This window comes from Tursiops truncatus, chromosome 11, assembly GCF_011762595.2.
Source record: "Tursiops truncatus isolate mTurTru1 chromosome 11, mTurTru1.mat.Y, whole genome shotgun sequence".
Taxonomy (NCBI): domain Eukaryota; kingdom Metazoa; phylum Chordata; class Mammalia; order Artiodactyla; family Delphinidae; genus Tursiops; species Tursiops truncatus.
In genome coordinates this window covers 56,474,857-56,490,130 of record NC_047044.1, presented here as the reverse complement: position 1 = coordinate 56,490,130, position 15,274 = coordinate 56,474,857, and the positions used below count along the sequence as shown (strand labels likewise).

The 15,274-nt window shown below is 42.3% G+C and overlaps 1 non-coding gene across 1 annotated transcript; it reads right to left on the bottom strand.

Annotated features, from left to right (window-relative positions):
* Positions 1 to 9,132: 9,132 nt before the first annotated feature.
* On the bottom strand, positions 9,133 to 9,205 carry TRNAG-CCC (transfer RNA glycine (anticodon CCC)). Its single transcript has one exon. It is a non-coding gene; the product is annotated as a tRNA-Gly (tRNA).
* Positions 9,206 to 15,274: the final 6,069 nt, after the last annotated feature.

Here is a 15,274-nt window from a genome sequence, read left to right as displayed (position 1 = left end):
CTCTAACTCTTTGCAAAGAATATTAACTTTCAAGGCAAGGAGACAAAGGAAGGCCACCTTCTAATCAGCCCCTGCGTTTGTGGAGAGCAAGGCTAGTCCACTCACCGCAGAGCTTTGTGGCACATTTATAATTCACAGAAGGGGCCATCTGGAAGCATTTCCCAGAATTGTCACAAAATTCTGTCAGCTCCTGCAGTGATGAAAAAGTACAGTCTTGTGAATATGATTAAGGTGCATTGGAATCTAAGAAAACCATCGATAGCCACTCCAGCTCTCTTCACGCTCTTGGAATGTACTCTCGAGAAGAAGGTCGGTTCTGACAGATGATTTCATGGCATTTTACTCACTGTGGGATGTATTTGAGAAGCCGTGTATCAAAATCTTGACCTTTGCTTTATTTTTTCTTTATTGTTGATTTAAAAGATTAGAAGCATTCCAAAACCTTTTTCTAAATGTCTTCTCATACATTTAGCGAAAAGAATTCAGAACGCATTTGACACACATTGTAGAAGCATAAATCAGTTAAGGGTAGGATCTTTGCAAATTGCTCTCCCCTTTATAATTTCATCTCATTAGGGAAGAAGGGACAGGTGGGTGTACCGGTGGTTACTGATCAGGAATTGCATTTTCTTTCCAGAGCAGTGAGGATCTTGTGGTATGAAATCCCCTTCTGAGAAAACTATGCAGGTTTTTATTATGCATAAAAATCCTTCTCTGTTAGGTTTCTGTAGTTTATAGAAAATGTGTGAACTGAAGTTAGAAACTGCTTATCTTTTATATTTTATTGACTTCTTAGGCTGAGTGTAAAAAAAAAAAACAACGAAGGGATCCCACAATAAAATTTTTCTTCCCTTGGTGTATTAAGATGAACATGCGAAGTACATTTGTGAATTATGCTCCTTTAGTCACTGACACCAAATGTGTTTGGTGGACCAAAGATGAAGGAATGTGGTCTAGGAGTTCCAAGGACTAATGAGTAATATTTGTGGTCATATTTGTATAATCCTATTGTAAAGTCTGCTTTCTAAATACAGATCTCTTGTGTTTCAACTCTGAAGCCTCCTGATAATGCAGAGGGTAAACATAATGGTTTCAGAATATGCAGTAATTGTAATGATAATGAGTCATTTTATGTCATGGTATTCCATCTTTATAACAGCCCTGAGGAGGTATCAGTAAACAAGTATTCATTCAATACTGTTTTGTACTCTGAATTTAAAAAAAATTAATTTAATTGTTTTTTCTTTTTTTTTTTTCCGGCCGTGCAGCTTGTGGGATCTTAGTTCCCCAACCAGGGATCAAACCTGGGCCACGGCAGTGAAAGCACTGTGTCCGAACCACTGGACCACCCGGGATTCCCTTAAAAAAATTTTTTTTTAAATTGTGGTAAAACATACATAACATAAAAATGACCATTTTAGCCCTTCTGAGTGTACCTTTCAGCAGCTTCAAGCATGCTCGCAGTGTTGTGCAATCATCAGAACTGTTCAGTTCCAGAATGTTTGCATCATCCCGAACAGAAACTCAGTACCCGTTAAACAATGCCTCCCCATTCCTCTCTCCACCCAGCCCCCGGAAACCTCTATTCCACTTTCTGTCTCTATTAATTTGCCTACTCTAGGGACCTCATATTAGTGGAATCATATAGTACTTGTCCTTTTATGATTGGCTTATTTCACTTAGCATGATGTTTTCGAAGTTCATCCATGTAGCATGTATCATAATTTCACTCCTTTTCAAGGATGAATGAATAATTAGTTTTTCAGCACCAACTAATGTTCTGGACACTTTTCTAGACCTGAGGTTCTTACTAGGAAATGCTCATGTTTGCTTCTCCCCAGGGGTCTCCACACTCTGGAAGCTCTATCATTTTGCCCTGACTCCTGGCTTCCAGAATCCACCCCCGTGTCTTTTCCTTTTTCAAGCCCAAACTCCAAACTTGAGACTCAAACTACTCTTTGGGTCGAGCTATAAATATGTAATTATTACTAAGTTGTGCTGATCAGTACAAACTAGCTCAGCCAACAATGTTGTGAAACAGTATAGTGGTGTCATCCTTAAACCGGTGGGTGTTTGAGGGTGCGCCAGAGGAAGTACCATGGCACCGCATAACAGGGAACAGCCAGTTAGTGAATGTTCCTACCCAATGGAGTAAATCACACTTCTTTTTTTCCCCCAGGATAAGAGAGAACACCAAAGTAAACCAAAAATCTTATCCCATGATTAATAAAGCAGGCACCTGACATTTCTCAGAGTATACTGAAAGGAGGAATCTCCGTGGAATCCAAATATAGACTGTCTATTTGAAGAAACTGATGAGAAATCATTAAAGACTGAGGACTGAATACAGGGGTGCAACCATCCTAACACAAAATGTCGCAGGAAGCACAAGAGTAGCAGCTCAGGTGGGACAATGTAAGGACTAAAAAAAAGTGTCCTGGCAGGACCAGAAGAGGATTCTCCTCACCTTAATAGTCAAGCATTTGATACAAATTCCTAGTATATAGGAACTAGAATTTGATTTAATACTACTATAATATTCACAGCCTGTCATAGAAATCTAGAGTTTTTTAACTGTATAGCAAATGTATTTTAATTCCATAACATGGGCTCAGTAATTCCCTACACGTTTATTGTATTCAGAGAGCCCAGAGTTAATGCATTCCTGTAGGTCGGTGGGTGGCTCTCAGACATCAGCGTGCATCAGAATACCCTGGAGGGCTTGTGAGAACTAGATTCCTCCAGAGTTTCTGATTCAGTAGGTCTGGAGTGGAGCTTAAGATCCGAATTTATGACAAGTTCCGAGGTGATGTTAATGCTGTTGGAGCGTTAACCCGAATGTCAGGACCACATGTTAGGAGCTCCTAGGTATATCTAGGTATATCTAGATACCTAGATCAGATGAGTTAAAGTTTGATTGAAACTCTGATACATAGAATGCTTTTCAAATCTGCTCATCTTTTCTATTTTCATTGTTACCATTGATATTCAAGCCACCATCAGTCTCATGAACTGCAAAAGCCTCCAAATTGGTGTCCAATTTCCTATCTTGCATCGCTCCAATTTCTCCTTCAAAAGCAGCTATGGTTATCTTTTAAAAGCCTAATTAGACCATCCAACTCTTCTGCGTAATGTTATTCAGACAATTTTCATAGCACTTACCCCATATAACCCAGCTTCTTACTGTGGCTCTCCAGGGCTTGTGCGACCCGAGCCCAGCCCATCTTTCCATCCTCGTCACGTTTTCTGCCCCTCCGCTCCTCGTTCACTAAACTCCAGTCACCTGACATCCTTTCAGCTCCTTCAAACACATCAAAATTTCCTCCCGCAGGACTTTTTAACCCACCATGCCCTTTGTTGCTATGACCTCTCCCCAACTATTCTTTACCCGACTAGCTCTTTCTCTTCTAGCAGGTATCAACTTAAAAATCCCCTCAGAGACACCTTTTCTGATCCTCCACACTTAAACTAGGTCCTTCCTTTTATCCTGCTTCCAGTTACACTCTCTTATGTCCCTTTGTAGCCCTCATTCCAGTTTTGTAACTGCCTACTTCTTTGTTCAGTTCCTTGTTTACCATCATTAGGCTCTAAGTTGCTCGAGAATGGGATCACATCAGTGCCTGAGAGATGGCAGGTGTTCACCAGGTTGGATCACAGACGGGGCAGGAAGCAGGCAAGCTGTTGTTGAGTGCAGTGTTCATTTTCTGGGTTCATCCAAAGCCTTTCGAGTAAGGAGTCTGTCACTTGGGGCCTTTGTTCCTTCAGTTAATGCTACTTGAGGCCTTTGCTCTGAGTCACAACTATTCCATCTTTGCTGAAACTGTGAGTGGCCTGCTTCAGTGTGGTTAGTGACTAAAGCACAGGCCTGGTTGTCATCAGCTCTCCTCTTCTACCCCTGTGCTATTTCAAAGCGTCTCCTGAGAGGGCTGCCCAAGGAGCTGAGGAAATGGAGTGATGCTTTGATTGAATAATTAATCAGAGTGTGCCCAGATCAAGGGAAGAGATGGTCCTTTGGCAATCTACATTACATCAAAGGCTACATTGAGAGACTGTATTTAGTTTGGGGTAAGTTTTTAAAAGGAGGGAGTTGGAAACTGTTCCAGGAGGGCAGCTAGTATAGTTCAGAATTTGAGAAGTTTGTCACAGAGAAAACTATGGAGAGAGAAGCCACCATCTTGAAAAAGAATGACGCTTGCTCTAATTGTCCCAGTGGAATGACAAACTTCAGATAAAAGTCACAAGAAAGCGGATTTGGGGTCAGCATAAGGAATAATTTTCCAAAAAGTAGAGCTGTTGAAAAACAGAGTGGAATTACTTTGTGAGGGAGTGAATTCCTCTTATCACTGGAGGTGTTAGGGCAGAGATGGTGAGGAAGGTGGGAAGAAGGAAGGAATTAACATTTATTGTGAACTGGTCACTTTACCTGTATAATTGTATGGAGGAAACCTTATTTTCTTGGCAGCAGACTCTTTCAAACCCCTACCGTCTTTTTGAGGGAGGGTATATATTGAGAAGCCTACGGGGTGGGGGTGGTATTGAGATGCTCGTGCCCTGGAGGAGGAGTAGATGGCCCTTGTTCAGCTTGTTCAGCTGTTTAACAAACTTTTTTTTTTTTTTTCTTAATTCCACTTGCAAACTGAGGAGAGAGCTCTATATTTCAAGATAAGGGAAGAAGGGTTGGGGGTGGATTTTTAGGGTGATTGTTTTAGGGAAGAAAAAAATGTGAGGTGAGGTAGCTGCCAGTGGAAAGAAATTCTGAGAGAAGAGCAGAGGTGCTCAGTGGGGAATTTGATGACCTTTATGTTGTGGGGTCTCCAGTACGAAATCTTTTTTTCCCCATCTCTATACCTAATCTGCAAAATACACATTGCTTTATTAATGAACTGTGGCTTTAGCTGTTTTTTGGAAACCAATAAATGTTGAATGTAGCCCTAAAATGGGTTCAGAGCAGCCATGGTGGGTCATGGAAAAATAGCCCTTCTATATTACACATCTGAATTAATCCTCATAGCAACAGGATGCAGTGGGCAGCTGTCTTCGTTTACAGATGAGTAAAATGGGGTAGTGGGAAAGTAAGTCACTTTTTCTATGTTACTAGATGATTCATCTGATTTTTACTACGCCAGAGGCAACTCAGAGGGAATTCTTTCTTTAGATATAAAGGTAGGCCAGATTATTTCCAATATCCTTCTTATCTCTTAAAATTTCATGAAGCAGAAAAGAGCAAATGAGAGTCATCTCACTTCTCTGCAAGTACAAGAATAGGGAGTTGCAGTAGGATGCAGATAAAGATTACGAGATGGCTATTTCCTGGGGCTCAGTGCTATCAACAGGGCTGGCTTCATGGCTGTGTGACCAGTGCATTAACATGGCCTTGTGCTTATAAAAACCCCACACTTGGTTTAATGCTCTACAGTTGCCATCTTGAAATTATCGATAATTTTTAACTTTTAATAATTTTGGACAAGGAGCCTTATATTTTTATTTGCATTGAGCCCTGCAAACTAGGTAGCTGGTCCTGGCTACAGCTGAAGGATTTTTAGATACCTGGTGCTGACACGTTGTCCAAAGAGTCTGACAATGTTTTAGAAACCACAGAATCTTGGTCTTGGAAAGGATCTTGGCAGTTCACTCTGTTTAGTGGATCTCATTGCTCTCTGTATATCAGGATCACCTGAGGAACTTTTGAAAAAGATGTATAACCTCAGAGATTCCAAATTTAATTGGCCTGGGGTGGGGCATCATATTTATTTTTTAACAATTCTCTTAGATGCTACTAAGCAGCCTTGACCCAATTCATTGGTACCTACCATTGTATAGTTAAGCCTAACCTGTTATATTTTATTTACTCATTCAACAAATATCTACTAAGGTTCTACCATGTGTAGAATGTTATAATGCATTTTATAGGAGACAGAAAAATAAATAAACCAAGGCCAGTGTCCTCAGAAATCTAATAATATAATGGACTTTCCAGCTGGCTTGGCTACCCAATCCATTCTTCTGGTTCTCTTGGGACGTTGCTGGTCTCCTTCCTGTCTCTTTCCATACTGGGTCTTCAGCATCAGTATACAGCTTCCTCTCCATGGAAGATCTGAAGGCTTTAAACAACACAACAGCGTACACACACACACACACACACACACACACACACACAAAATGTTTGGGCTCCCAGTGCAATTAGCATCCCTGCTTTTAGGCAGTACTATATTCCTGGAAGAATTGGCATATGCATTTATAAAGGCCCATTGTGGAAGAAATTTATTTAGTTTTACAATATGCAGTCCCAATGTTTATAGTCATATTTTAGAGCAAAGCCTTTACATTCCATCTCCCACAAGATATCATCATGACCACCTGGGCTGTAATTTAAATTTTAGATGTTTTGTACAGTCTTGTTTCCCTTGGTCTGAAACCAGCAAAGCATGTACTCCAATCATATAAAGGCAGTGTGGGTGCAGCACAGCACCTGTTTTTAATCTCAGAAGGAATTGTTTATTGTCAGTATGTCTGAAGGATGAGGAATAGTGAATTCATTCTTAATGTTTCTCTTGCTTTGGGATTTTGCTTGGCAATAGTGCCATGAGAGGTTCTCGTTGTGGCCAAAAACCAATGGCAGATCTGTTTAGGAATCCACCAGGGTGTGTCTTCCCAGCCCCGAGTTCACTGAAGCTCCACAAACCAGTTCAGAAGTGGCTACCAAAATTAAAACAAAACAAAAAAAACAGAAGAAAAGAAGAAAAAAAAAGTGGTTACCATCCCATCCTGAGGACCTCCTGCTTTACCCACAAGACCCATGGTGGCAGTTCACAGCTCCTCTATGAAGGATCAGTTAGAGCTCTAAAGAGTATGAAATGAACAGTTTTACTTTACCCTGGGTCCATCCAAAGAAAGGGCCTACAGTTTAAGACTTTCGAGAGAATAGTGTCTCCACTCTCCTCAATATCTCAGTGCCTGGTCTGAACAGACGCTGCAACCCTCACTCGGAGCTCTACTGCGTCTGACAGTAGGAGAAAGTTCACTTCCCTGCCCCACCTTCCAGCCATGATGGTCTGCCTCTGATAGCTCAGTGGTGATTCCAGAAAGCAGGGCAGGGCCGCTTTGTCCCTTAAGTGAGAGTCAGGGGATATTCAGCTCTGCAGGGCCTGCAGCAGAGCCCTCTTTTTTAAGAGAAAGAAGACAAAATTATAAATTAAAAAGTAGATAAATAATTGAACAAGCAAAGAATTCACAACTAATTATCAGAGCCTTCATACGCCAGCATTTTTAAAGATCTTTTTAGGCAATTTACCAGAAATGACTACAATTACAATGCTTCCTGATCGCATCCCGGCTTTCTCTAACCTCCTAGAACACTACATCTCTCAGCACTTCGCGGTGCTCGTGGGGACCGGAAGCTGACGCTTCCTTAGATTCAGGGTGAAGTATTCCAATCCCATCCTGGTCTTCTCATCTGCCAGAGCCGAGAGGTTAATTTGCTCTGGTTTATTTACAAGACAGGGCTCCCTGCTGAAGCGAGCATTAGCTTCTGTTAGGGACATCATAGTTGTCTCCTATGAAAAAGACTGTTGTTCCTCCTAACATAACCCTACTCTTACCACTACTTAATTGTAGTCCCAGTGTAATTGTGTTCCTTCCTGGTCCTGGCTTAGATCGCAAGAGTTGTATTCACCTTAAGTGACTTCCATTGCCAACACAGATGGGGAAACGTCAACTCTTGGTTCCAAATTTTCCCTCTAGAAGAAGGATGTTCCGGTTTTTCCTGCCATGCGTGTGCCCCGACTGAAGAATAACGTGTGTGGGAGGAGCTTGTGTCTACAGAGGTTCTCTGCGTGGCCCGTGCACCTTAAGGACACGCTGGTAACAAGCACCAGCATGCCTGTCCCGTCTTGCCGTCAACGTGCTCTGCGTCAAGAATCCCAGGAATGGATTCCAGGATGCAAGAATGGATGGTCATTGCTGTGGATTGAGTGAAGAGGGCATCTATCCTGGCCAAGTGAAGCCTGTACACACCTGCTGCTGGGAAAGACACACATTAAAATATTTTAAAACTAGAACTGTCGCTGCACCATGATAAACCTGGAGCTAGTCCTCTTTAAGTGAGGCCAAAGCTTAGCATTCAGGATTCATTCCATGCCAAACTTCTCTGGAGTGTGAGTGATGGTGAGAAAGGCTGTTAGGTTAATAAGAACCTCAAAGGGATAGAATAATCTCTTATTTCTCACTCTCACTGGAGGCTCTGTTTTGAGTCTGCTGGAGTCGAATAATTACTTGGTGTTGCTCTGAATTGCATCTGAAGGTGTCTTTTCACGTTAACCTGGTCTTCTTTAAGCTTTCACTGGCTTCTCTGGATTATTGGAGGGGAAAGGGGAAAAATAAAGTACCACTTGCAGTCTCTAGAAGCAATAGGAAAAGACTGAGAGGGAGGTGGGGGTGAATGGAATTCTGAGGAAGGCCCAGGGCAAACAAACGTAAAAGAGCTGTTGGGTCCCAGAGCAGATGCTTCTAGCCTCTAGCCAGCATCTGGAAACAAAATCCTCTCTGCTCCACACTCCTACCCCACCTGCTTTCCCACCAAGTGTGTCAAATAACTGGTGCAGTTCCTTGCCTTTTGTAGAAGAGTATGTTGCTTGATATATGTAGGCATACTACCTTGATCAAATGTTGGAAAACAGTGCAAAATATTGAAAGTGAACCAAGAAAGCTTGCTTTAAAGAGAAACGTACAAAAATAAAAGCAAAGAAGACAGTTGAGTTTGGGCTTCTGATAGAACAATCATCACTGTGGACAAGACTATGAGAAGTAGAGGCAGGCGCGGTTAAATTTTAAGTCTGTGCTCAGTGCGTGCCATGGAGAGTCCCGTGTATTGTCACACAGCTGTCTCTGGTAGCTACTATTATTCCAGTTCCACACATTGTACTGGGTTGAATAGTATCCCCCCAAATCCATACCTGCCTGGTCTCTCCCAGATGACTTTATATGGTAATAGACCTTTGTGGACAAAATCAAGTGAAAATGAGGTCACACTGAATTAGGGTGGACCCTAATCAACCGCATCCCTCTGAGTGACTGGGGTCCTTCTTTATTTTATTTATTTCTTCATTTATTTTAGTTACGGCATGTGGGATCTAGTTCCCTGACCAGGGATCGAACCTGGGCTCCCTGCATTGGGAGTGCAGAGTCTTAGCCACTGGACCACCAGGGAGGTCCCCTGGTGTCCTTCTAAGAAAAGGGATATTTGGACACAGATATAGAGAGGAGGACACCATGTGAAGACAGAGACACAGGGGAGATGGCCGTGAGAAGGAGGCAGAGGTTGGAGTGAGGCATGTCCAAGCCAGGGAACACCAAGGTTGCTGGCAACATCAGAAGCTAGAAGAGTCAAATAAGGATCCTCTTCTAAAGGCTTCAGAGAGAGCATGGGCCTGGGGATACCTTGATTTCAGAACTGTGAGGGAATACATTTCTGTTGTTATGAGCCAGCCGGTTTGTGGTCATTTGTTTTGGCAGCCCCAGGAAAGTAATCCACAGATGGAAGACCCCTGGTTCTGAAGGTCCTGCTAAAGTTCCTTGCATGGGGGCCATGGTGAACCGGCTGCACACATGGCCTCTTGCCTGTGAACCACACTAGGTCAGTCATGGGAAGTGACTGGATTCATGACTGACGTGATTGGTTTTGTCCATTTGAACAGATCCGTAGAATTCCAGAGAGAGATTAACAGTGAAAATCTGAGGACCATCATAAAGTGCAGCTGCAGAATTCATACACCTATTTGTTTTTCTTCTCACCGTATCCTAAAAAGGATTTAGAGTTTCTTTCAAAGATGCAAACAACAGAGCAAGGTTAAGTCAATTAAAAAAATAAAAAAGATGAAACAGAGGGAAGAAAAACAGTGGTAGGAGGCAGCAGCAATAAACCTACACGACACCATGCCCTCCATCTCCTTGCCGCTGAGAAAATGGACCTTCTTGGTAGGAGTAAAAAACCTCAAAATGAGATAGTGCCAACTTCAATTTTTCTCTAGTTTGTGTAAATTCAATGAAAATTTCAGGCTGCTGCTTCAAGTAGAAATGAGCTTTAATTATCCTTCTGATTTTCATATCATTTTCAATAAGTCAACATTGCTGTTACAGTTGATCCACCAGAAAGTGGGGAAAGAAACCTCCCATTTTCTGGGGCCTCTGTATCCTCTTAAATGTGCTTCTGCTATGTTTAAAAAACTGTTGCCTTTTGAGCATTTGTGTGGAGCAAAAAGGAGAGGATCTGGAATGGTTTAGCATACTGTTGTCTGTGGTTTATCAAATCAGGCACACAGACTTACTGTCAGAGCAGAGACAGTGCTGTCAAACCAGCCTGGGAGTTATTGTTTCATTTGATACTGAGCTTTTTGTGGGTTTATTGGTCATCTTTGGTCGCATATGAAAAATTTATCCTGCTCTGTCTAAGGGAGCAACTGTATGAATAAATATGGAATTACCTTTGTAGGAGTCTCAACTCTAGAATAATTCGGTATTGCTCTACATGGGACTTCATCTGCTGAACAGACCCCAAACCATCATCTGGGGACCAAGGCTATGCAGACTGCCTTGGGTTAAGCTGTGCTGTAGAGATAGGAACCTCTAATCATGTTTCAAATATCAAATATACAAGTGTGCTTTTTTTTTTTTTAAAGGGCATCCTATTCATATGGCTCTACATGTAAATGACCTCCTTATTTGGAGAATATTTTAGAAATGAGGGTCAAGGAAAATGGTCTGCTCCTAGCTAAGTGCTTGTTGTTTGTATAATCATACTTTGACAGCGAAGAACAATACAGTAGACGCATTACCGATTTATTAAGTTCGGTACGCGGGCCTCTCACTGGTGTAGCCTCTCCCGTTGCGGAGCGCAGGCTCAGCAGCCATGGCTCACGGGCCCAGCCGCTCCGCCGCATGTGGGATCTTCTCGGACCGGGGCACGAACCCGTGTCCCCTGAATCGGTAGGCGGACTCGCAACCACTGCGCCACCAGATTTATTAAGTTTTTTAAAGGAAGTCTTTTAGGTTTAAGAATAGCTCGCCCTGCAACAAGGAAACGTACCCCTTAACGTTATTTAGTCCCTTGCTTGCTGACGTTAAGTTGATGACGACCTGGGCTTTTCACAGAGTGATTACTCTTAATGAAAACTTAAGTGTAGTCTTCTAGTAAAGATAGCACACCAAAAGGAGACATGCCGGGTGGTGTGACCTGCCCCAGGGTGTCGCGCTCAGGTGAGGCAGTTCCTGCAGATGGCAGCGTAGCACTTCGGCAGACAGTCTTGCTGGGTGTTCCTGGGCTGTGGATGAGATGCAACGGATAAAAGCAGGCTTGCCCTCCAGCCAGCAATTTTACTAAGTTGCCGCTTCACTACTCAATTTCATAGTTGCCCTGTAAAAGAATCTTTTCCGAACTCAGCGAAAGTACAAACTGTTCCCTCATACACCCCAAATTGTCCTTTTGGTGAAGTGAGTTTTTACTTTTAATGCCTTCCATTTTTTGAATTTCAGAGTTACTTTGAGAGGGAGATCGACTAAACATCCCTCTTCTTGAATTGTAAGAGCAATTAGCTTAGCTGTGGAGAACTCTTTAAGAGAGAACGAAAATCTCCTCAGCTGAGACGATCATAAACTACATTTATCATACAAGTCAACGCAGCACCATCCAAAATAAAGATCTTTCTGTATAAACCCTACAACCAGATTTCCACGATTCTTTTTCTCTCATTCTGATTGTTTTCCTTCCTTCCCTTTTTCTTAAGCCTTCTGTTAAAAACTGTCCTCTGCGATACGGGGAGCGGGAAGGGTAAGCTGTGACAAAGCGAGTGGCATGGACATATATACACTACCAAACGTAAAATAGATAGCTAGTGGGAAGCAGCCGCATAGCACAGGGAGATCAGCTCGGTGCTTTGTGACCACCTAGAGGGGTGGGATAGGGAGGGTGGGAGGGAGGGAGATGCAAGAGGAAAGAGATATGGCGATATATGTACATGTATAGCTGATTCACTTTGTTATAAAGCAGAAACTAACACGCCATTGTAAAGCAATTATACTCCAATAAAGATGTAAAAAAAAAAAAATTGTCCTCTGCTATGCCCAGAGGACCTGGATGACTGAGAACTGAAATAATGCAATCTAGCAATCACAGGCTTAGGTAATTTTTAATAAAATGACGGTATGATGTCAATTATTTTCTTCATTGTTTTGACCTTTAAAGCTAGATAAGGGTTATATTCTGCCGTAGAGGAAGTGAGTAATGGCAGTTCTGAAAGAATCTGTGGAGCTGTGCTAGTCATTCCAGGCTAAGTTTTCCTCTCCCACCTCCCCAAACATTCCTCATTCCTTCAGCAAGCAGTTGTGCACAAGCAGTGTTAATGTCACACACTCATAATATATGTGCTCCACTAACAGAGCTGCGCTCCCATGAATTGTGAGTAACCCAAGCTCACATAGGGAACCGAGGAGGGCTTTCATCCTCTAACTTTCACTATTTACCCACAAAACGTATGTATATCAAGAAGTGGCAAGTTTAGATATGAATGATGCATGGGAATCTGTTGTTGATGTAATCGCTATGGAGATATTATAGGAGGATCTGGTTCGTAATAGGCAATCAATACCTTCTGTTGAATAAATGAAAGCTTAAATGGAAGTAAAAATGATGTAAAAATGATGAATAAACTAAAAGGAGAAGAGACATTGACTAACAATCTAAAAGCCCAGAAAAACATCAGAAAGGCTTAAGAGAAATGGGAATTCAGAGATCAAGAGGACAAAGTAGGTGGAAAGGAGGCAGCCACTGGTGCTAGGCTTACTCTCTTAGGTACAGGAAGAGGGCTAAAGAGGAGATCAAAGAGCCTGGAAGGATGAAGGAAGGGCATGTCGATATGCATCAGAGGAGATTAACAAAAAGCTGATGGTGCAACACTGAGTGGTAAAAGAAAGATTAAGGAATCTGGAAATTTGGGGAGACCATCAACAAGAGGCAATTACACAGCTGACAAACAGGGCCCTGGGGAGAGAAAGGTTGAGGGTAAAAGTAAGGGTGGGGAGCAGTGTGTAAGTCATCAATTAGGTGCATAAGCAGTGTCAGTATCACAACTGATAGTTAGCATGTCTTTTATGGCAAAGTCAATGCTTTCTTTTCAAGACTTCAGATGAGGATGTATTTGTGTGGAGTAAGAGCCCACAAGAGGGCTTTCTTTATTCTATGATAAAGAAAAAAAGAAAAAAAAAAGAGAAATAAAACCCAGCAACCAACCCTCCATTGCTCTGATCTACTAAAGTAAGTGATACCTTCTGTGCACCAAAGGCCTGATTAAATTGGCACTCGTCTAGAATTATTCATCAAGGGGAAGCTAATTAGAAATTGTTAGGGCCTCCCCCAGATCGTGATGCAAGATTGCATGAGTTGTCTTTGTTGGACATTGATGATGAAAACATAACCGCAGTAGGAAGCAACGGCTTAATAGTAGGTACAAAATAATTGGATGTAGCCAATTTAATGCTGCCATTTAGAAGGGGGAACAGTTTAATGCCGAGACTGTTTGATATGGTTTTTCTTTTAGATACTCATTAGCATTTAAAATTTTAAATTACTAAGCAATGGGGTCAGTGACATTCTTACCCCAGTTGACCACAAAACTCAATATTTCCCTAAGGCTCAGAGACAAGGCACAGCTTCAGACTGGAGTCAGGCTCAGGCACTGGGCAGAGCCCACTGTGGAGTGAGAGGGAGGGAAAGCAGAGAGTGAAGGGCAGAGGGGGAGGAGGAGTCTGTTGAGGCTCAGGGATGGGTTGAATGTAAGAAGTGTTCACACATTCACAGGTGGAGGTCTGTCGAAATGGTTGACGCAAAAAGCAAGTACCCTGCTCTGATTCTCGGAGATGTTAGATTGACCACAGCGAGAGAAGTTACGTTGCGCCGGGTCATTTGATAACTGAATTCAAACTGACTTTCTTGATTGGTAACTGAAGGTTGCAGTTCTTTAACATTCTATACGATAGGAGTTTTTCCTCCCTCCTCTCCTGCCTCCCTTGCTTCTTTCCTTCCTTCTTCTTTTTCCTCCACCCCTTCCTCTCTGTTTCCTCTCTCTTTTTCTCTTCTTCTCTCTTCCTTCATTCTTTCCTCCTTCTTTCCCTTCTTCCTTTTCCTCTTTCCTTCCCTCTTTCTTTTCTTCCTTATTTTCTTTATCCCTCCTTTTTTCCTTCCCCATTCCCTCCCCCTCTTCCTTTCTTTTTTTCCTTCCATTCAACATGTATTAATCATACACTGTGTGCTAGTCCCTTCATTAAGCCTCCAAGAAAAATTTACATCCTTGGAGAAATACCAAAAGGTGCAGAAATGTTTTAGATGAGTCAAAACATTTTTTTCCCCAACTCACCACATCTTGTTTATTTCACACATTTAAGAAGTCACTTAGGGCTTCCCTGGTGGCGCAGTGGTTGAGAGTCTGCCTGCCGATGCAGGGGACACGGGTTTGTGCCCCGGTCCGGGAAGATCCCACATGCCCGGAGCTGCTGGGCCAGTGAGCCATGGCCGCTGAGCCTGCGCGTCTGGAGCCTGTGCTCCGCAACGGGAGGGGCCACAGCAGTGAGAGGCCCGCGTACCGCAAAAAAAAAAAAAAAAAAAAAAGGAAGTCACTTAAAAAGGGGATCATCATTTACTATCACCACAAAAATTGTACCACGTATACTAATGGAACAAGTGCTATTTGTATTTAGCGTTATAATTATGCACAGGCACTAAAGTTATTTTCTGTGGTCTCTGATCGGCGTATTCCCAAGATTTCAGTGGAGGTGAGAAAGGCTAAAATAAGTAAGAAGTCACAAGATAGAGAAGCCATTCTTGAGAAGCCTTTGTGCTTAACCTGGTGGCTTAATGTAGGATGATAGGCTTTTAGGATACAGATTTGCTCAAAAGTTAATCTAAACAAATTAATTCCACTGCAGTTCTGGAAACCAATCTGGTGCACAATCTGGCAATCACGTAGCTGAAATATTATAGGTGACCTTTAGACATTTCAAGGCTATTATAATATTTACAGAGAGATATCTGATTTGTTCTCAGTTTTTAATTTGGTAGTCTTTCTATCAATTTTGCCAAAATCCTGGTTGCCTGGTTTACTTTTCAGTGAAGGCCTGAATGGGGTACAGCTTTTCTATTCCATCATGTCACTAACCCAACCAAATAGCCTTCATATCATGTCACCTGAGCAATGATAATAATCACCATTCATATCATATGAAGCCCTTT